This window comes from Megalops cyprinoides, chromosome 19, assembly GCF_013368585.1.
Source record: "Megalops cyprinoides isolate fMegCyp1 chromosome 19, fMegCyp1.pri, whole genome shotgun sequence".
Taxonomy (NCBI): Eukaryota; Metazoa; Chordata; class Actinopteri; order Elopiformes; family Megalopidae; genus Megalops; species Megalops cyprinoides.
The window spans coordinates 22486608-22509606 of NC_050601.1; positions in this window are offsets into that span (position 1 = coordinate 22486608).

The following is a 22999-nucleotide window of genomic DNA, read 5'->3' on the forward strand; positions in this document are numbered from 1 at the left end:
GAATGATGTAACCACTGAGCCTCTTTCGAGTCCAAATGTCATCCCAAAATTGTAATTGAGTACAAAAATCACAATATAAATACTCAAAAAATGTATATTGTTATGCGGCCAGGGTCAAATTTGATGCTTTTATCTTTGATCACAGACAAATTCACTTCTGTTTGATAAAGTGGGGCTAACAGGAGGGGTTTTTGTTGATTTCTTTGACTTTACTTTTGTATCACATAATTCAACCAGGCAAATAAGAGCTACTTTTTGAAAAGGTAAAAGATTTAGAATCTGTCATAATACTGTCATAGTATTACAAAGCCATTAATATTGTTCTTATGTTCTCCAGTCACTTTGGTTCTACATAGCATATTTTGGTCTGAAATAAAATGAAGTCCCTCTCTATAGACCTTGGAGAACATTGGTGTATAGAGCACAGCTGCCTTCTCTGTGGACATTCACATGCTGGGGATCCTGTTCATTTTAACAATGTGCACCAGAACATACCACTTTTAAGATGTGTAAAAGTCTCATCCAAACATGTCAATGATGTGTAACAGTACATAAAAAACAACATATATTTAATTTAGTTCATAAAATGTTGAAGTTACATAGCTAGGCACTAATATTATCATCTGAATAATATTGCTTTATTACCTTTGTGACAATGTTTGGGAAAATCCTGAAATTTGCATCATGATAACATCCGAGCAGAGACTGTTGCCACATCATTAAACACACACCACAGTCAAACCACGGCTGTTCCCTGATTGCTCTATACGTTGCAGCTGTGTGGTTTCGTACTTGGGAAAGTCAAGGCCTCAACAGTGGAAAAATCCACTCTCCTTTGCATCATTTGTGGTCGTCGTGCTCCTTTTTCAGGCAGACGTTTTGAATGTATTTACTGAACACAATGACAAATACAGAGGAAGACCATAAGTTAAGGATGACAGCCAGAAATGCCGGCCACAAAAGTGAGCATTTGAGCACTGGCCCGCAGATTCATCGTCCTGAGCATTTTAGAGAAGCCTCTGAGCCAGGTGCTGACTGGCCCTTGGAACAAAAGGTGAATCAAGTTCTTGTCCAAGTGACGGCTTCAGTTATGTAATTACTGTAAGACCAGAGTTGAAACAAACACCAGAGCCACAGATCTTTTGTTTACTGACAAAGATATTCAACTCTGCATTCTCTGGATCAGTGCCCCTGTGTCTGCAAGACGTTCTGGTTGGTAATGGCAGGTGCACTGCTGTCTGTGTTGACTTTGACCACAACACTGAATTTATATTCAGAAACAACCAGCAAATCCACACACCTCAGGTTCAGCAGTGGCAGAGACAGAACTTGCAGTGCAAAGCACTCAACATCTCATTAGAAAATACATTATCTCTGCCAGAGCTTTTTAGATCTCTTATGGAGTTACTTTTCTGCACACAGGATCAGGTCAAACCTTCCTCCCCTTTTATGTGTGTAATAAGGAATTTTTTGAACAGGAGTCTTAACTCCATGGAGTAGATTCAGGTGTTAACTAGAGAAAAGTAACCAGGAAATGTGCTTAAACAGTAAATCTAATTGGAATTAGCATGCCTAAGGATCTAAAGGGGAGGCACGGGTCATCGTTTCGGCTTTGTAGTCAGCAGTACCACCTGCTCCTGCCTACGAAAGTGCTTATTTATATTCTTTATATATTCTTTTTAAATACATCAGAGCAGGGCATCAGAGGAAACAAGGTGTCCAAGAAACTCAGCATGCCCCCCAAAATTTTATTAACTTTTTATTTCTTTTCACAGGAAATGGATGGTAACACATGCACAAAAGTTTAAACTTTCTCCTTCTGGCATGTGTCGCATCAGATATTATACTATTACATTGCTCAGTTGTTTCAAGCATTTGCTCTGAGTGCAGGTTAAGTCCTATAGCCTGGGTTCCATCCCAGCAGTGTCAACAGCCAACAATGAATGGGAAGCCTATACTGGCAGAACAAATTAACCTCATTCTGCCGGATATAGGGGCAGGTTGGCCATGGTTTCCTTATTTTGCCACACTCATGGGCCCTGTGCCTTCTCAGGCACCTAGGAGTCACTCAGCTGACGCCAAGACGATGTGCCTGTCTTCCAGCTGGCGTCTGCTCTCCTGGTGCAGTGTGGGAATTGTAGTGGGGAATATAGCTACTGGTACAATGTGAGCGTATAGGAGGACTGCACTCATGCTTCTGATCCCCTGCAGCAGCTTCAGCAAATCAATCCTAAAATGTATCCATATATGGAGCTGGTAGTACAGTTTACAAATGCATATATTTTAATGCAAATAGTTTATTTAAGTATATGAGTCTCATATTATGCCACATAATAACATATTAATCATGGGATGGGACATATAACACAAACCTCTATGACTCCAAAACAATATTGATTACATTGATTAAAAGCGATCCAACCTCAAACATAGCTATTTTGATCTCACCATGCTCTGAGGTTACTCTTCAAGCAAGGCTTTCGGAATACATACTCATCAGCAAGCAAACAGTTAAAAGAAATACCGAGCACCAAGTAATTCAGTTTCAGACATGAATGCGGCTGGCTGTTCACCACAGAGGCCCAAATCACACAAAGCTCTGTGTGACAGAGGAATGCTACTCACTGGTGTGACTGGGATTTCACTCTGTGCTCCTTCAGAGCCTTGGCAGGCTGTTTAAACAAAAGTTAACCCAAGGCTTTGTCTTTACAGTGCTTCACCTTGCAGCAAACCTGAATAGCAGGCCCTTGTGAAAAGGCGAGAGACATATACAAATATCTCAGAATATAATAAATGTATGTCTTGATACATTTTAAAATATACAGAATACAATATATTCTAAATGAATCAGTTATTGACACTTTCACAAATAATGTGTCGTGCATATGTCATAGAATATGCATAAGAGGCGTTGTGGAACATGAAATTATACAGTACATCCAGTCATATATTCATGCTGTGTAAACCAGAGAATGGTAATAAAGTTGGTAAACAAGTGGGTTTTTTTTTAACATAGGCTATAAAAAAGTGTTACTCTATAATTCCCTAAACATGGTGTTTTGAATCTCAGTATACTGGATGTGCCACCTCTGTAAAGGGGAAAATTAAAGGAATTACTGGATGTACAGGGATGTCCACTCATCCCCTCTGCCATCTTCAGCCTATTGTCCGGCCTTGATGGCTACAGCGTCTGGAACGGCACTGGCTCGCCCAGTATGTTTAATCTAAAGTATTTACATGAGAGCTTGCTTTATGTGCCTCCGGCTCCTAAATGTGCAGGGCATTTACTGGTAGCCATAAAATTACATGTCGAAGTGATTGCTTTTGTGACAAGACGGCGCGGTCAGAGGGACCGGGCTCAGCAGAAACCTGGGAAGGCACCAGGAAGCACTTCAATTAAATCAGTCTAATTGCAGGGGCTGTCGACGCCTTCGGAGCACAGGATCAAAAAACCTGGAACAGCGGGCGTCAGAAATTTCCCCGCTTGCTGCAAATGGCACACTTCGTTTGATGACCCGGTTTTTATGAGAGATGAAGAGAACAGCGCTGTGTATAATCGAGCCCGCGACGGGGGCAGCCTCCTAAGGGGACTGCGCCGGCAACTTTCTGTTCTGCCTGTGACCTCACCGGAGTGTGTGCCTTGTAAACTGAACATATACACAGAAACTCATGGCAAGTGATAGAATCATGTTTGCGTGGCCTGTGGACAGAAATGCTTCTGCTGACTTTGGCTTTGACAACGTACAAGCCTAACAGATTGCCCTTCCTGTCACCCTCTCTTGTGAGCAGCCACCAGGCAAGGCACAGAAATAGAAATGTCACCCCATTTCATACACATTCATTCATACACAATTCCTCTTTCCTGTGTTTACCCTGTATTTGCCCTCTCAGCATCCAGGAAGTTGGGCACTAACCAGAAGCACGGGGCAGGTTACAAAGTCCAAGTCCCATACTGCAATACTGATTGATTTCATTGACAGCAGGTCTCATCAGTCCCACAGCTCTATGGCCATGAAGATTTTGGATATGCCTAACAACCCAGCAGGTGATTGACACCTGTAAAACAGGTGATTGAAGTTCCTGTCACATCATTGGCTCGAGTTAGTGCTTCTGGAACAAAGAAGCGATTTCTGGGGGGCATCATCGTTTAACATGTATTAGCGCTGAAATGTACCGTGCCCTTCGAAAGCGGAGCGACCGTTTGAAGTACGTTTGGCACCTGCTTTTAGTGTGAGGCACCGGTGGCTCCGACCATCCAGCATCTGCCAGCCCCGGGCTCCCCCCTCCCACAGCGAGGCACTCGGTCGCCTGCATCTCTTGGCTGCGGAGACGCCATCTGCTCACAGGTCGCGGCAAGAGAGAGAAGAACCTTTCTTTTTTTCCCCCCTTCCACCTCTTCCCTCCCCGCAAAATCCGAAGTCGGGCGTGAACGCCTCGCTTCAGTGCTCCCACATAAAGCAACGCCGTGCCACGGTAACCGCTCGCACATTACTGTCGCTGTTTCTCAGAGTGTACCAGAATCATTTTTTTAAAAAACTGTGATAAAGGCAGTCCAAACACTGTGAGGAAAAAAAGCTATGAACCCACAACAGCATAACAGCATAAATGTGGTGCTGTATATAATCTGTTGAATTGCATTTACAATCTGTAAAATAATGTTTTGAATTGAATCAAATTATACACACAGACACACACACACACACACACACATATATATATATATATATATATAGAGAGAGAGAGAGAGAGAGAGAGAGAGAGTCACATATATTTGTCCAGTAAAGTATACATGCTTTGTCTCTGTATAATTATCACAATAGATATGTTAGTGGATCTATGATACAATTCAAAGATACCCTGAGAAAGTGTCACCCTGAGAAACAAATTTTTAATGTAGTATACATCTCCTACTTGTGGCAACTGACCCCACCAGGCAATATTACAGAAAAGTACAAGTAGAAAATAGAGAAATTTTAGATGGATGGATCAGCAGATAACCAGAACGGCCTGGTTGGTGCTGAGCTGTAGAGCCATGCTTCAGCCAGGAAAACATTTTAGCTGGGGCTAATGATGTCTAGTGCAGGTGTAATGAAAATGAGTATTAGTGCATGTGCTTCCCTGAAGGTTACTAGTGCAAACTAAATCACCAGGTCATATATTCTAATAGAAATTTTAAAGATTCAGCTGGACGGTAAAATGTGGATGGCGATGGGATAGGAGTATAAACTTAAATATAATAATCCTATAAATCTTCTAAATGGAAAGGAGAAATAAGAGGGATCTCATCTTTTCAGCAGAATGGAAATTCAATAGCCATCACTTATATATAGGGGGAGTATAATACAGAATATCCAATAATGTGAAACTTCTTAATGTTGGGGCATTTTTGAATCATGTATGATTGCCAGGGAAAATATTCAATGATTGTATTTCTGTAGGCTACTTGGTTTGCTAGAAAGTGTACCAAGTGCTGGATTTGCAGGCCCAAGGGTAACTTCATTATAAATGTAATATGGTATCCTTTATCTTTACTACAGTAAATTACAATAGGCAATGGTATCCTCATTGAACAGCTTGTCATTTGTTTAATAACTAATAGATCATGTGAGGTTCGGTTCCATACCATGCATCATCCTATGTAATAATTTCATGAAGCTCAAAATGCATTTCTGCATATCTCCAAATCAATTCACTCCTCTTTGAGTCTTAGATGTCACAAAAGGCTTCCATGGCAGAGAGCCACCAACCCTTTATGGAGGAAATTGCCGCAGATTACATTTCCAAAGCACCTTGCTGTGACATGTTCTTTAAAAATTGGTCTTGATCACTTCAGCATACAAAGACTTCAAATGCTTAGCTAAGTAGATATAGTCAGTTCATGGTATGTGTAACTGCATTGGATCATACAGTACAGAATTTTCAGTGTGAATTTTCACAGTGATTGAGTTAGGACTAGCCTCATGCTAACAGGCAGAAGGAAGGAACAAAATGAAATGCAGTAAACAAAGTTTCAGCTGAAGAACTGGGACATTTCAGTAAAACATGAATTTCTTTAATGTGCCAGAACAGTCATCTGTAAATTCTTTGACAGCTCTTATAGAGTCATTACAAAGTGACTTGATACAGGCAGTTAAAAAACAAGTGTCAATTCATCTTTCATGTGTTAGCGAGTCATGGGCTGACATCAGACATTGTTGTGAAAGCAAACAGATGTCTCCACTGTGAACCGGGCTTCTTGCTTTTCAACAGGAATACCTACAGAGCTGCCTGATAAGGAACAAAATATTACATTTTAGAAGTTGAGTTTACAAGTTACCCTTTAAATCAGTAGTACACAGAAGTCCTGAACCTCAAAGTGGGGAAAAAAAAACAGATAAAATACTGGTATTCTATGCTGGTACTCTATGCTAGCTGAAATCTCTCCATCTATAAGTTTTGTGTGTAGCTAAAATAGTCACAGTACAAGCATTATAACCCCCCCCCCCCCCCCCCCCCCCCAAAAAAAAAAAAATTGCCTTGTGAATCGAGTTTACTGGTTCAGCTCAGCTGTCCTGTTGTTATGGAGACCATTTGATTGTGCGATTGGCAGCAGGAGGTTGAATGTAAATGGGAGAAGTCGGGCGTTAGGGTGAATGAGAGCACTAACTCCTTAGCCACCGCAATGAAAGAGCAGAAGTATACAATTCTCACACTAAAACACACGCAGCTACCAATATTAGCAACATCCTAGCAAGATGGTGGAAGGTTGTGGAGTGTTGACTCACCGTGGCACTAGAGGTACAAATAGGGCAAAGATGCACTTCTTTTTGCATGATACTGATGGAAGCTATGGGTCAGAATGAGTGGCTCAAAGCAGTCAACAAGGGAGAGTATAACCAAACAGAGGGACTAATGATAATCAAAATCAAAAATCAAAAGTCAAAATATCTTGCTAAGTCTGCCTGTTGCCGACTAGCTAAAAATAGATAACATTACAATTATACAACACAATTTCTAACCTAGTAGCAAGCATGACAACGTGATGCGTTCTCATATTGAAGTCTTCATGCTAAATAACAGAGCTTTATATTACATGGGAAATTAATGAAATCACTGATGTGTGTGGGCCATTTGCTTGAGAACCAGCTCCTCCGCTGTTAGCCTGTGTGGGTGTTTAGAAAGACCAGCAAGGTTTTATTTGGCATTGTACCTGTACAAAGATACTCCTGACAGACTGTAATTATGCCTGTGTGGTACCATGTGAAAACTGAAGTGGTGCTAATGGAAAAATTCTGCCTTCCACCCAAGTCTTTCTGTGCATTGGGAGTCACATGGCTTCTTACACATTTCTTCTGACTTCTCCCATTGGTCTTCACACAAGCACAATGCGTTGCTGGCAGCACTATCAGGGTTTCATGGGTTGTTAAGCACAAGGTGCAAACAACAAGTACCTACAACCAGAAATCATAATAAGATGCCTTTTTATGTGCCTAATTGCTTCCTCTTTGTACATGAAAATTGTTCTTAATATCCAAACATTAGGCTATATCCTTCTATAAAAGAAACCCATAAAGCTCTTGTTTGCTGTTCCTAACTGTCACGTATACATTGTTTAGGATTGTGTTAACCTCCCCCCCATCCCCTTTTTTGCATACTATATTTAATCCCGAGCTGCAATTTCTTTTGAGAGAGCCAACCCATGAAGCATTCAACAGCTCAAATCGTTTGCCTTGACATGCTAATCTCATTCCGTTTGTTTCCCAATAAATCAATGTCAGGGGCCACCCAGTGCCACTGCGAGACAACAGGTTTCCACAGATTTGATGCTGAATACATTATCTCTACCTTCCACAGTGGAGGTATTGGGCTGATCAGGTCAAAAGTTGTGTTATATTCATACTGTATTTTCACAGGGGCACTTTTATACACTTTTGTGCAAGAACCACCAAGAACCACTTGAAGTGGCTGAAGTATGACTCATAAATCAGTCGGATTACAGTGCATGCAGCCAAACAGGGAGCACATTATTTAGCTTCTGCACTCTAAAGTCCACATTGTGCTGCAGAAGTACCGTGTAAGACTGGACTTCCTTCAGCCAAAGTTTGATAAGGAAGACTTGAGTATAGGCAGATTTGAGTGAATGTTTATCGGGACTGATGACATATAAAGGAACATGCTTTGACGTGGGACCTAATTTCAGACTGCTCCTGTCCTGCAGGAACCCGAAGGAGAGCATCGCGTGCCTGCCCAGTGGTAGCAGGGGTATGAAGTGCCGACCCCCACCCAGGGAAGAGGCAGGAATCGCTGAAGCAGAGAAAACAAGGGGTATGTGACCTTTTACAGGGTGGCATCTGCTCTCATTGGCCGCTGAGAGAATTGGCCGCGGAGATTGAGATGACCCAGAGGTCTCCCTGGCAGAACTTTTGCTCAGACTCCCCTCCCGAGTTAAAAGGTAGAATGAGTGGAGTGTGAACTTTTTAGCCTGGGCCTGAACATTCCTGAAGAAAGGACATTTAGACTACACTGAGTCAAGTGGCACCAGTCAGAGAGGCTGATAGAAATGACACTTAGGACTCTTGTTGCTGGGATACCTCCAGATGGTTTGTTCCAGTGTTGTTTGCCACAGTGTTGTACTCACACATTCAGGGCGCATGTGCTGCCAGGAACTGCAGTATAATTTACCATAACAGGTTTGACTGCACTTCATTTTGTCAGGAATATGGATTATGTTACTTTCCACCTGAAAGTAACAGAAATGTAAAAAGTGCTGCACTGAGGTAATGTGGCTTTTAAACTCTCTTTTTGCAGAAAAAAGGAATTGCAGTTCACTGGGGAAGCAGTGTGGCATATTGGTTAGAGAGCTTGACTTGTTACTTGTTAGTCTGAGGTGAGGCACTGATGCTTCAAAGCCAAAGACACAATCCTTTTCGGCAGAAGCATTTCCACAGGTGCTTAGCCTGAACAGCTTCATTAAATACCCAGCTGGACAAAAGGATAATTTGGGAAATGTAAGCTATGAAAGTCACCATAGGTCAACTCAAATACATAAATAAATCAATAAAATTCCACGTAGGACAGCTGAGTCTTCATCTGTCAAAATTCAGCTACAAAAAATAATGACAGTATGGCACAGTATATATACTGACTGAATGCTCCCTATCCTTTTGAAGGCCTTCACTGATCAGAGGTTAGTGACCCCTTCTTTAGGACAAACTTCAGTAGCGTGCAAAGACAAATATTCAGAGTACCAGAAAGCATAATGCTAGTAAATGACAATCTCCTATATTTCCATTAAGCTGCTAATATGAAGTCTGCTTCCATTAAAATGACTATTGTCCATGTGTGCTGGGTGTCTGACTGATAGATCTACCGCTGAATATTAATATTCTATCATTTGAGGTCTCCCTGCTTTTGAGACAATATTTCCATTCATGGAGCTTGAGCTTTGAACTGCAAAAAATGACCAAAGGAAACCAGAGACAATAACAATAATAAATCCCTCCAGGATAAAGAATATATTGAAGCATTATTCATCATAAACAAGCAATCCATCTCACTATAGCCACCTCTAACTTTCTCATCCTTTTCTACAGAGAAAGGATGAGGAGGATGCTACAGTCCACATACAGGAGCTCAACAGATTAAAATAGCAAGTCGGAGTCACTGCAAATACTCTAGCTTGCTGTTTTTATTTATTTATTTTTCTTCAGCTTTTATTTTACCAGGTTAGTCTCATTGAAATTAAAAACCTCTTTTTCAAGAGAGATCTGGCCAAAAACAGCACCACATGACGTTTCAGACAATGATGCATTTACAACAAAAACACAAGGCGTTACAGTTTAAAACAAAACATCAGTTTACACACTGAGTGTAGTCATGATGCTCAGTAGCCTAGATGTATGGTGCCACTAGGGGTTGAACCAGTTACAGACTCCCAATTCATTTTCTTACTTCTAAGTAATTTGGAGAGAATAAAAAAATGAAAATGAAATTATGAAAAGGAGGAAATCCTTACAAAATAAGTGTCACTCTGTACTTAACTCAGTATTAGAGGTCTTAAGCCTTCCTCAAGCCTATCTCCATCCACCCCGTGATTAATTTTATATTCTGTGTAAAAAAATAATAATTTGTCTTTAATTTCTCCACTCAGTTGAATCCTGAACAACTTTCTGTTGAAAGCATTTTGTTTTAATCTACCTTATTCGTCTCAGTTGTCTTTTCCATTTAATAGTTTCTATCCTGAGTGCACTGGAACATTTTGGTATCATTGTCTCAACATCAAGTTTTTTTTTTTTTTTTTTGCATTGGCTTCTCACTGTCTGATCCTCTTAGCCAATGCTACTACTGTAAACAATGCCTTTAATTAGTAATAGGCCTATGTGTGATTGTCAAACAGTCAAACTGTTATGGTTGCTTACTAATTTTGAAGTTTAGGATCGCAGAAATGACTGGCATCTCAACAAGTTCAGCTCAGCAGCCATCATTACTTACTGATATTTACAGCATGAAATAGCAAGCTAATAAAGAAAAGAGTAGTGTTCTCAATCAAATAATTCAATTTGTCCTCATTCAATTAATCAATCATAGAAAGGAAGGAACACAGGCTTGCAACAGCCAACCATTAAGTCCTGGAAATAAAAACTAATGTGCCAATTAAAATATAAATATATAGGTATGCATGTATGGAAAGAGCACTCCCAATAAGCAGCGGTTTTACCCATTTCAGGTCTTACTAGGAGCAGGCTGCTGCGCTGCCAACAGGTGGTTTTTACTCAATATGTTTGCCTGTTTCTTATAAAACCTGGAATGCCTTGACCTGCAGTGTATTGGGAGCGTGGTTTCCCTTTCTGGTGTATCAAAATCCACAGCACTTGGAGATGTGATTGACAATTAATGAACATTTTGCTGGACAGACACTTAAACACATACTCTATGACTAATAATTCTATATTTGTTAAAAGAGCAAATCAATTAAAGCGGGTCTCGTACCAAGCTGGCATTGGAGAGTAACTTTAGGCTCTCTATGACTATTAATGGCTTAATTAATTAAAAGCACTTGAGGCTAGTAAACATTCTACAGTGTTTTGCACTTTTTGTTATGACTACGGGCAAGTGATTGTTATTTTTTAAATTGTCCTGAATTATAAAGATGTAATTTTACATTTTTTATGGTCAGCTGTGACACTGGCTTCCATACATCTGGGTTTCAGAGATAACAGTCTCTCACAGGCCCAGGGGAAGGCTCCATTGTAACACTGGGCCAGGAGCAGTCCAAATTTTCATAAATGAAGTATAATAATGGAATCAAAGATCTTGAGAAAATGAGTGGCTTTCATCTTTTTTTCCAGCAGAGGCCAGTAAAGCCTTTTTTATTTCTGCATACAGGACATCCAACAAAACTACACCTACCTTCCTGAACTGAACCCCCTGCAAAATCACTATCCAGAACTTTCTCCGCCATTGTCCCCCGATGGTGGCATGAATTTCCACACTTCATCCATTCTGTTGAGGCCCTCCCTGTCTTCAAGAAACATCTGAAGACACAGCTCATCCGCTCTCACCTGAGCACCTGAAACACTACCACCTAAAGGAATTTCTTATGTCCCAAAACTGTTTCCTACTAAACTATTTAAAAAATGTGATGTAATGTTTTGACGCACTTGTTATCTCTACCTGCTAGCTTGTACCTTGTCTGGCCAGCCATTGAAACCTGGTCATGCAATGCTTCAAATATTGTTGACGCTTTATGGTTTTTTGCTTGAGTTGTACTTTACCTCACTTGTAAGTCACTTTGGATAAAAATATATGTCAAATGAATAAATGTAAATGTAAATTTCAGCTGAGGGGGTGAGGTGATAAGAAGTCATGTTTGATATAATGTCATTTTTACATTAAATGAAGAAATTAGTAATTATCTACATCATGATATTGGCACACATTAGAAATATGACTTAGATGTTGCAGCTCAGTTATTTGTATGTCTACCTTAACGCATTGTTACATATATAAGAGGGGGAGAGAGAACGAGACGTGGATAGATGGAATTGTCTTAAAGTTAAACATTATCAATGATACCTGTATCATGAGAGAAGATGTAGAGTATAATGCCACTGTAGAGTGTAGACTTCTTGGGTATGTTTAATATGCTTTATACTTCGTTAACGTTTATACTTACAGAAAATGATCATGCTTCCCCATGCACTTTTAATAGAACAGTTAGAGCACATATTTATTTAACTGACGTCTGAATATGATGACTTACTAGTGTAAGAAGCACAGTGTAAAGTGACTTTGTTTTTTGTAAACATTGCCTTGTTACTTCTCCGACAGATTAAGATTAATGTTCCTGTTGCTGTTTTTCCCCTTCCCGCAAACAAATTTGCAACTCATCTTTTGTGCGCACCCGCCCGAACCTAGTAACTGTCATTTCCGAAGTAACTGGAGTGGGAAAGGAGATCTGACAACCACGATAATTTCTTTCGTACGGCTTACACACGACTGTAATGGTAAATAGGTGTCCATTAGTGATTCACCTGAAATAACGCTATGGGCTTGTTACTGGCCGAGGCTTTGATTACTTACAGTCTCCACCTTTCTGTGGAGATGTGTTTTTGTTCCGCCCGACGCTGTTACTGAGCATAATCGAGTCTGAAAACGGGAACGTCTTGATTGCATTGTTTTTCAGATCATTACAAGTAACAGGGTTTTTTTCTGCTTTACCAATATTGCCACAAACGAACTTTGATGCTTCGCGCTCCGAGACTAGAATGCGAGAGGAGAGCCCGGCTTTTTAGGGCAGCACGGCCTCCCCTAACCTGTCTGTCAAGGGCTTAAAATACTGCCTGCTGTCTTCACTTGTCCTCTTCATATGGGTTTGCCTGCAGTGTCACTTATATCTGTGATGTACGAGATATGTGCACTTTTTAGATGCGAATGGCTTACTGAGATGCATTGCTCGGCGGCTGAGCGGGCGGTATTTAGAGTTCTGTTCTGAACTGCATCAGTGACCGCTTTTAATGGATCCGGGAGATTTATATCGCAAGCCCAAGCAGACGGAACCATTAGACTCCCAGAGCCGCCGCAGCCACGTGCTCGTCCTGAAATTCAAATAGGGGGCGGGCAGCGAACGCGCGGCATTACTCATCTGCGTACACAGAAACCTTGTGCATGACGGGTAAATACCCATCCACCTGTGTGGCTGGATGTTCACTGAGGCAGTTCAGATTAAAAGTTGCGCCCTGCCTTAAGGGTCACAGTGCCCCCAAGTGAGATTCAGACCTCTCATCTTTTGCCCAGCAGTCCAGCTCCGTCCCCATTAATACTCCTTTCAGTAAATGTTTCACAAAAACGACTTCAACGTCCAATCTCCCATAATTCCCAGGGTGATCAATTAAGAACATCATGGCAATAATGCACATTATACTCTTGTTTATTTGGGTAATAACTCGTTTTATATCCTGTAAATATAAAAATTCTTGCATAGTACAGTAAGCTTGTTTTTTTTTTTTTTTTTTTTTTTGTAAAAAACGGATCTCAAGAACGTATAGCCCTTGTGAATGGCGAGTTTCTACTGGATGTTTGTTTCTGGGGAATTCCTCCATTTCTATGGTCTGGTAGCAGCATTAAACTACATGACAGTTTGGTCGGTTTGGTCCTGTCTTCAGGAGCTTGGTCCATTACCCACAGGTTTGCCGATTTGCCGAAATTCATTTATTATACGGCTCCAATTAAAGTCGTTTCCACGACATTTGCGACCCCCTCATTCGCTGTCAATTAGGTCAGTAGACGAATTTGTGCTGAAAGCAGACAGATGGTTCCAAAGGGTTTATTTAGAAGCTATCTAACCAGAACAGACACGTCTAGATGGGGATCTCCTGCCATCCCCCGCTGTAGTTTTCCGACTGACTGGTTGCGGTCGCGGTGGCGGCAGGGAGACAAGTTTGACGATAAGCCCAGAGAGGGGATCTGTGTTCTCGTTCCAGCGCTCCCTAATCTCTGACACGAGGCCGAGGCGCTGTGTCAGAACCTGAAACAAATCATCTCGGCCCTCGTCATTCGTCTTTTCTAATGGCTGCTGCTTCGGCTGTCATATGTACAGCACAGCGTGCAGGCAGGAGAAATGTCCAGGATTGATTCTCTCCTGTGTTTTGGTCATGCCATGTTTGGTGTTCTGTATCTGCATCTGTCCTTGATGACCATTTTACTGTGTGTGTTGTTCTAAATCGGTGTCATGTACTCAAAGAATGCAAGTTTCATCCTTGCTGACGTGACAAATAAAGTTCAATTAACCAACCAACTAACCAACCAATCAATTAATCTGAAATCTGAGGTTACTGAGAATTCTCATTTCATGCTTTCATATATAAACTTTAGAAAGGTATCTGTATCGCATTCTTTACAACTAGAGATTGAAGTGTTGTGCCTGAAGAATTTTAAACCTCACAAGTTCTTTGTTGTTTTTTTGGCGTTTGCAGTGGAACCATGCACATCAGCTTTGAATAAGCTCTCAGAAGTAACAGAAGGACCTCATTCTGATATAAGTAAGAAATGCCTTCTGTTATTCAGTTTATTTGTTTCCCTTAGTTATGCTTTTGTACAATAATCATACAAATCTGGGTGTCAGTTTTTTTCTGGGGTTTAGACTGCAGACTGCACGATTGATGGCATGAGTCACCAGGTTATATGCCCACAATATTGAACACATTCATTTAAATGAAAAGCCTGTTGCTGTATGTTTTGTTTTTTCTTATCAATTTATTTGCACAACAGATGATCTTATCCAAAGTAACTTACAAAGTTGTCACGGAAAGATATATTAACACATGTACCTCTTGAGAAAGACAATAACATAAGCACAAAACAGTCACAATAAATGCGTGTTATACATATTTATTTAAAAAACCCCACAATGCTGGAATATAAGCATAGAATAGTCATTTTATTAGCGTACATAGTGCCTAATAATTCCAGACAGCAACATGCCCACATCATACTAACATGCACATAGAGGCTTATAATGATCTACGTCCCAGTGTTCATGTGGTCTAAATAATGGTCTATAAGAGCAAAATTGCCTTGCATTGTGTCACTGTTCCCATAGTGACTAACAATGATCTGTAAGAGACACATTTGTCTGTATCAGATTTCACTCAGGGGCTTGCAGTAATGAAGTACTGAGCAGTCATGGGACATGGGACAATCTCTGGAAAACAAGACAAAGCCTGGAAACGCTTGTTTTTGGTCACTGAAGAGGACGAATGATTCCATTGTCCTGATGGTTAGAGGTAGCCAATTCCACTGCTAGAGGACTGGTAATTTCCTACCTTACCTACCTAATTTAGACCGGCTGTACTTCAGTGACTAAATGCAGTGAGTGCCTCAGAAAGACCCCTTACTTTCCAGTCTGCTGAACTTTGACCTCTCATTGCCTGCTGAGTCAAATCAAGTCTGTAAGTCATACCTGGAATACTGAGGGCTTGTCATAGTCCATGAAAATGGTTTCACCCCCCTAGGCCTTGGCAGGACAGTTTAACAGTCCCCACTCTTCCATATGTATCGGGACCCATGGTCGGATCAATACCTATTAAAAATGTATGGTGATATCCAGTGAAAAGTACCTTTAGCAACATGACCTCCAAGAGCTATATAACATGGCAAACCCCCCTGGCAAATCCAGGCAAAAGAGTGTATTTATTGTGAATGAGTTATGTTAATGGTATTTCACTTTGGCCAAGGCATAAATCCACTTTAAGTCATTTCTGAGGCAGATATTCAGCGTACACCCAGCTACTTGGGAGAGGCTGAGCTGAGTTCCTTTAAGCACAAACTTAAAGGCATTTTTAGCTCATATTTACTGTGATTAAATACTGTAAATAAAATGCAAATGTGGCACACTTAGTGGTTACTCAGGGCAGGAACCAGTACAGTACAAACTGTCCTAGGACCATTGCACTGCACCATAGCCTTTTTAAGAGGCTGGAGCAGCAGTGTAGTCCTCAATTGCTATGAATTGCCTTCTTGGAATACACTGCTTGCACACACACACACACACACACACACACACACACACACACACACACACACACACAAACATACGCACACACAGCCACTTGTGTGCAAATGAAAAAGGGGCCCTTGATTGAGAAGCCTTGATCAAATCTCGCATATCAAATGCCTATCGTGTTATAAATAATACATGGGCCCCGCTGGAATGAAATCAATTCCAACAAGTCAATTCTCATTAGAATGTCTGACTCCGAACAGTAGGACAGCCAGTGGAATATAACGCATTGGAGCGAACTGGCCAGGGCTCAACAGAAAAACTGAAAGGATGTGAAGGGGTTTTTTTGTTTGGGTTTTTTTTTTGTTGGTGATGGTGTTGCTTGTTTTTCCATTAAACAAAATTCAGCGACCAGATTGGTGAAACAGCTGCCGCGCCATGCTGTCCTCTCTAATGATGGGGCTTGCCAGGTGAGGCTAAGCTGTGTGAGCCATCCACCTTAATTATTGTTCATTTACTAGGGGTTCGACAGAAATAGATTGAAGCACCAGTGGGTCATAGGCACAGGAAGTGGCGCTAAAACTAAATAAGGTGCTATAGAGGAGCACCTTAACATGCAGCATAGAAACGAGAGTAGAAGTGACATCGCTCCCTGGGTGTGATGACTTTGGCAGATCATGTTAATGTTAATCTATTGGTCAAGAGAAGGTACTTGCCTTAACTTAGGGGAGCCGCTGATCAAGACAATCAGTGAGGTGTTGAATGAGTGACACTCTTTTTTAGGGCTGCCTAGTTGTACTCAGGAATACTGTTGTTGTTAATACAGCTGTTTTTATGTGGTTTTATTGTTTAGGATTTCAATGCATGGTCATTTTAGGGGTAAATGTTCACCAGTTGTCAGGTCAAAGCATATGTTTCTCTCATCCAAAGTAGAGGTACAGTTGGAAGCCTTGGGATGAAACCATTATTAACTGGTGTTCATATTTTGGAAAATATTTATATTTTAATGTCTAGCAATACCTAGTAATGCTAGTTGTGAGTACCTTTCCCAGTTGCATAACCTGCATGAGCATTACCTATGTACTTACTTACCTACCTACCTTACTGTTGAGTTTCCCCATATTTCAAGGTGTATAGCAGTTTCCTACATGCTAGGAACTCACAAACGTTATCATGCTTTCATAAATGCGTCCCCACAAAGCCTCTGAATTAGATCACACAAGAAGGTGTGCTGAAGTTGTTTGTATTTTTTCTTTACACCCCCCCACCCCCTACCCCCTCCACTTTTTTATTTAATTTGGAATTGGCAAGATCGAATTACTTTAGGATCCTCTCACTATTACAGCGTCCAGGCAAGGGAGCAGGGTGTGGTGTGTTCAATCCTCTGATACACACAAACACCACCCAGTGTGATGTGGGGCCCTTGACTGGCCTGCCCACCAATATCCCTGGCAGACTGAGACGTTTGTTCTGCTGCTGTGGGCTCCCAGTCATTGTCTGCAGACATCGAGGTGGGTCTAACCAGGGTTACAGGGTCCCGTCTGAGTCACCTGGGCCAAGGCGTGCTTAAGTCGGCTCCTGCCCGACCAATGCCGTTCACTCCATAAGGGTGGCTGGCCCCCAGCTCCGTGGCACACAGTCAAATGACAATTTACTCCCTGCCACTCTCTTCAGAGTAAGCCACCATTCTGCACATCATTACAGTAATATTCCCACAGAGACAGCTAATGTTATCATGATTATTTAGGCAGAAATAGCAACAGCTGGGAGGTGTGATGAATATTACTTTCTGAAGAGTGGAAAACGCACCAGTGGGTGTATTTATTTATTTATATGTTTTTTTTTTCAGTTGTTATTTTTTCTACTCATTTTTGTTGTTGCTGTTGTTTACCCAAACTGACACTGACTGTAATTTCAGGCTCTGTGCCGAAGACACAAGACTGAAACGATTAAATTCCCAAATGTTTGAAAAGGGAAGCACAGTATGGTAATACTGACCTGTAGAAAACCTGAAAAGTCCTCCTACAGCAAAGCCTTGCATTACATTCCTGCACAATTCTCCATTAGCAAATATAATCTGATCAAAGCTTATCACTCAATGTACCATGCAATGTTCACATGGATTTGTTCATACAGTTTTGCCAGTAAATTCTAATTCAGGGACTGGCTTCTTACAATCAAAGGTTCCTAACAGTGAAAGGTATGAGAGTTGAAATGTTTTAGGTTCACGCTCTCACTTTCGATATAACCGCATTCAATTAAATTTTTATGCTAAAGCTATGTTGTAGTACCTCACAATTGATGAATTAATTCACAATTAATATTACAAAAGCACACAGCACACTCAAAGATTCATAAAGACTATGATGAGAAACGAGAAGTACTGTACAGGTATCTGTCATATCAATGTACTTAAATAGAGTGCTGCATTAATGGAGGCAAGAGTGCTAGAGGAGACGAGACTGACAGCAGCAACATGCAGAAACCCATCTAAAGACAGTTGGTGGGAAATGTTTGTCCGCAGCAATACGTGCAACGAATGAATGCAAAAAACGATCACAGGAACACTGTATGCAAAAGCATACCCGAACCGTTATCTTGTTTTTATACAGAAAACCAGAAGTATGTTTGTGTGCGTTTATTTGCCTTTGCTGCCATCTAGTGTCGAGCGTTGTAAGCGAATTTTCATTGCATAGCCGAGTAACGCCAGACTATTGGGGGCAGCCTAATGAGGTGCATAGCACACACCATGGGGCCGTATGTGTCAATCTCTGTGTATAACTTGCACAGGAACATGCGTACGCAGAATCCCACGATTTGTGTACGGAGGTTTTTCGTCAGCGTTATGAAACACCACGTACGCCGAATTGTCTTCATAAATCTGAGTGTAAATCAAATCATCGTGAGATTATGTGCACATGAACGCGGTTAACGTCCACTCCCAAAATTGTTCTTATATGTTTAAGTTTAATGTAGGCTACCCTACAGAAAAATAGCAAAAACAACAAAATAGTCTATTTGAAACGTTGTAATACTCGTTGGAAACGACACGGAAGTGAAGTTTCGGTCAACAAGAGAGAGCGAGAGAGCTGCATGGCATGAGCAGAAAGACCGACACAACGATCTGATCATCTTTTTTTTTTTTTAACTTAACGACCCTGACGACATTGTTGGCTATTATTTTGTCAGCAGTCATCTCTGTGGTTAGAATCGTTCATAAATTCTATTTTGCGTCTTGTAGAACTACGTTCCGAGTGCTCCGATTCCCTAAATTGCGCGAGGACACTCAGTATTAAGTTTAATACTGGCTTCACCACTGCTATTAAATAAATGTATTTGATTTTGAAACAGTTTTGTGTTGTTGTTATTTACCCTTTCAGATGCTATTGCATGGTTAAATCGATGAATTTCATTAAACCTACCACCAGACCAATTTTAGATGGTTACCTGGCAATCTGCCTCAAACATTCCTATATCATATTATTATATCATATTATGGCAATGACGCACAAACACATGGAAAGGGAATTGTTCGCATCTAGTCAAAACGCCACTATGTTGCCACCCGCAGGATGAAAAAATGGCAGAAATTGCAGAAATGGAATATGTAGAAATTGGCATAGCAGGATGATAACCTACTGTTTTACTATATAATAAGATTTTCCCCCTCACCATTTTTAACTGCCCCCTCAGTCACTTCATCCTGGCGCGATAACACTCATCAATGGTTGACACAAGACCCGTTTACTTGCATCACCGTTAGTTCCACTTGGTGTCGCCAATCTGCAAATTACAAATTTTATGCGTACGCCACCTCGAGACCATGCGCAGAGGTACGCATGTTTTCCCGGGAAGTAGGTCTTTTCATAAATACCATTTTATGTGTAGAAAATTACTCAGCACGATTTTAGTGCGTACGCGCCGTTGATACATGTGGCCCCATGTGCGCACAATATGTTAAGCGGTAGTCAGCGTAGTCTGGGATTCCAAACAGATATGCATTCACAACTGAAAGTTTTTATATGAGTATAGTAATATTTATGAAAACTGCCGAGTCATAGTTTGGTAGCGCAATCACAAAGGCATTACCTGTATTTACAAAACTTTCGTTGACGTGAAACGTAATTCTTTGGGAACTGTAATAGCAGAGAATTGACCACTAGGGGGAGCACGACTGCGTAGAGTGCTGTTGCAAACAGATGCTCAATTCATTTAAGATGGTAAGATTCGTCTTGCAGCAAATCCATGCGTCTCACGTTGGTGACATATTAAAAGCATTAAGGAAATTCTAGGTTTCATGTTTTTATCAGGCTTAAGGACTTCAAAATACAAAATACACCAGTGGGAAAACGGTTAAACATTAAAATGGCATTTTAAAATGGCAATGTGTCTGCAAAGCGGAAGTGTGAACCTTTCTCGTGGTGTAGTATTACCGGAATGAGTAGTTTTTATTGATTATTTGAATATTTAACTGCACGGGTTATAAAAACTGCAATTAACGTAGACTACATCTACAACATCCAAGCATAAATAATGTAGGCCTATATGTTAAAAAATAAACCCCTATATCCAAATATATATTTTAAACCTATGTATGATGTATATATTTGAATGCATATTTTAATACAGGCAACTTTTGACTTAAGCCAAAATACATTTCAAAAGCGTATCCTAGAATCTATCCACATTAGCACATATGAAAAAGGAAACAGTTTAGATAAGGTATATTACTGGCAGCCTAATTTGTCCTGTTAAAGTCGATGTTTGTTATGTTTTGGACTTCGTTATTCTTCCACGTATTTATTTGACCTTTTGTTGGCAGAATGCACCATTAACTTAAGAGCATGAAGTGTTTATCACTTTGAAATCACCGGGTCAGTTTGTGTTCTCCAGTTTACACGACTGTTTACTCTACGGATACCATACGCTATCATCACGGCGCCTTCGTATTTACAGTTGATCTTCTCTCCTTCTGAATATTTTAATGTTGCCCTTTACATCGAGCGAAACTGGTGAATCACGCCAACGGCTGTTTACAAAGAAATGTTTTTTTTCCATCTTGATGGTAAACGCTCTGTAACTGCAACTGCGTTGACCTGATGACTGTGTTGTTGGCACCGGCAGCTGACTCATCCTTTACGCGCGGAACTCGCTGGAAACACGCAGGCGTTCAGTGCAGCAAATACGTATTGTGTGTTTCGTGAATGGAAACGCCACACGGACAGGTCCAGTTCAAGCCCATTTCAGTACGATTGACAATGTCCAGGATGCAGAGGGAAGAGCAGCGCTAGCAAACGTAACCGCTTCTCATACACACACACACACATGGTTTGGTGAGGTGCTTGCGCCCTCGAGTTGTGCTTTGTTACATGTGTGATCCCTGTTGTCCCACACAATTCAAGCCAAAAGAATGACTGATTAACAGCAGTGTGATACAGCAGGAACAGGGCTTGTAAATCAAGAACTCCTGTTTAGCGTCCTGACGGGCCACTGCCGTACCCTTGCGCAAGGTCCTTAACCTGATGTGCCTCAGTAAATATCCAGCTGTGTAAACGGATAACATTTAAAAATAGTAAGCTATGGAAGTCTGCTAAGCAACTGTAATGTGATGATTGAGCCAAAGGAAAAAAAAAACGTGGCAAAATAGTTAACGTGTAGAGGATATAGACTTTTACCAGAGGTCGTAGTACGCTGCTGTTGTACCCTTGATTGTGGTACTTCACCAGCATTCCTTCATTCTAGAGCTGTAGGAATGAAAAATATTTAAAACAGAGCCTAAGGAAGGTACTTTGATTAAGGGTGTCCACAGCACAAGTAAATAACAGGACAAAATTTACACTAACTTTGCTCAGCAGCCAACAGAGTAAAAACAAGATCAGAGTGAATTAGTTTGTGCAATACTCTAGATCAGATCAAGCCAAGTGACTTCATTTTTCCCACTGCTGAACTTTTTCCGGCGCTTGGCGCGTGATACACGTAGACAGCGTTTTAGAAAGTCACATGATAAAACTGGCGCGTTAAAAAAGAGAGAAGCGTGTGTGCTGATTGGCTCTTTTCTGGGCACATATATGTCCAGTAAGGGTTGGAAGAGAGCTGCCCTGATTTCCAGGAAAGAAAAGTACTTCTTAAGTTGCTGGGACGTCAGCTACGCAACCGTTGTGAAGGCTGGGGGCAACTGTGTGCCAGACCTGCCTTTTAAAATGATGCTCGGAGAGGTCGCGAGGCCGAGGGTTCGCGGGACAGTTAAATGGGGGATTACGGGCGGGGGTGAAAGGGGAAGACGTCCGTGCAGCGACCTGCACCGCTGGATCTGACAGGCAAGGGGAGCGATGGGTGCGTGCTCTGAAAACGCTCACGTTCCAGCGGCAGTCAGGGAGTCAGAGAGACTGTCTGCGCTCCCCTCCCTAAACCCCCCCCCCCCCCCCCTTTCACCCCAGCCCTGCGGCCCCCTTCTCCCCTTTCACACCCTCTCGCTCTGCCAGCTAAAAATACTGGCTCTTTAGGCCCGCGCGCGGCCGCCTCTGATCTGCGGTCCACTCCGGGCCTCGTGCGTCAGCACTGACGTCAATCCAGCGGAGAGGGGCTCCTGCAGTAGGCGGACTGACACGTGGGTGGGCTGCCTGCAGCCGGTATGAATGAAGGGAAAAAAAAAAAGACCAGAAACATCAGTATTGTCTGGCAGCTGGAGGGAGGGGAGGGGGGCCCTCCCTCCGTCGCCCTGGCTTTTGTTTGCTCATTTGTTTTCTTGATAATTGCCACCTCTCTGAGCTGTAGGTGTGTGTGTGAGTGCGCTTTTGTGTTTGTGTGCGTGTGTGTGTATGTGTGTATATGCATGAGGGAGCGTGTGTGTGTGCTTGTGTGTGTGCTTATGCATGTGTGTGTGCATGCCGCTGTGTGTGCATGCACGTATGCATGTGGGAGTGTTTCTTTGCACTCGTGCGTTTGTGTGTTTTGCGTGTGTATGTGTGCTTGTGCTTCCCAGACGTCCCTCCAAAGACTCACTTCTCCCCTGAGGGTGCA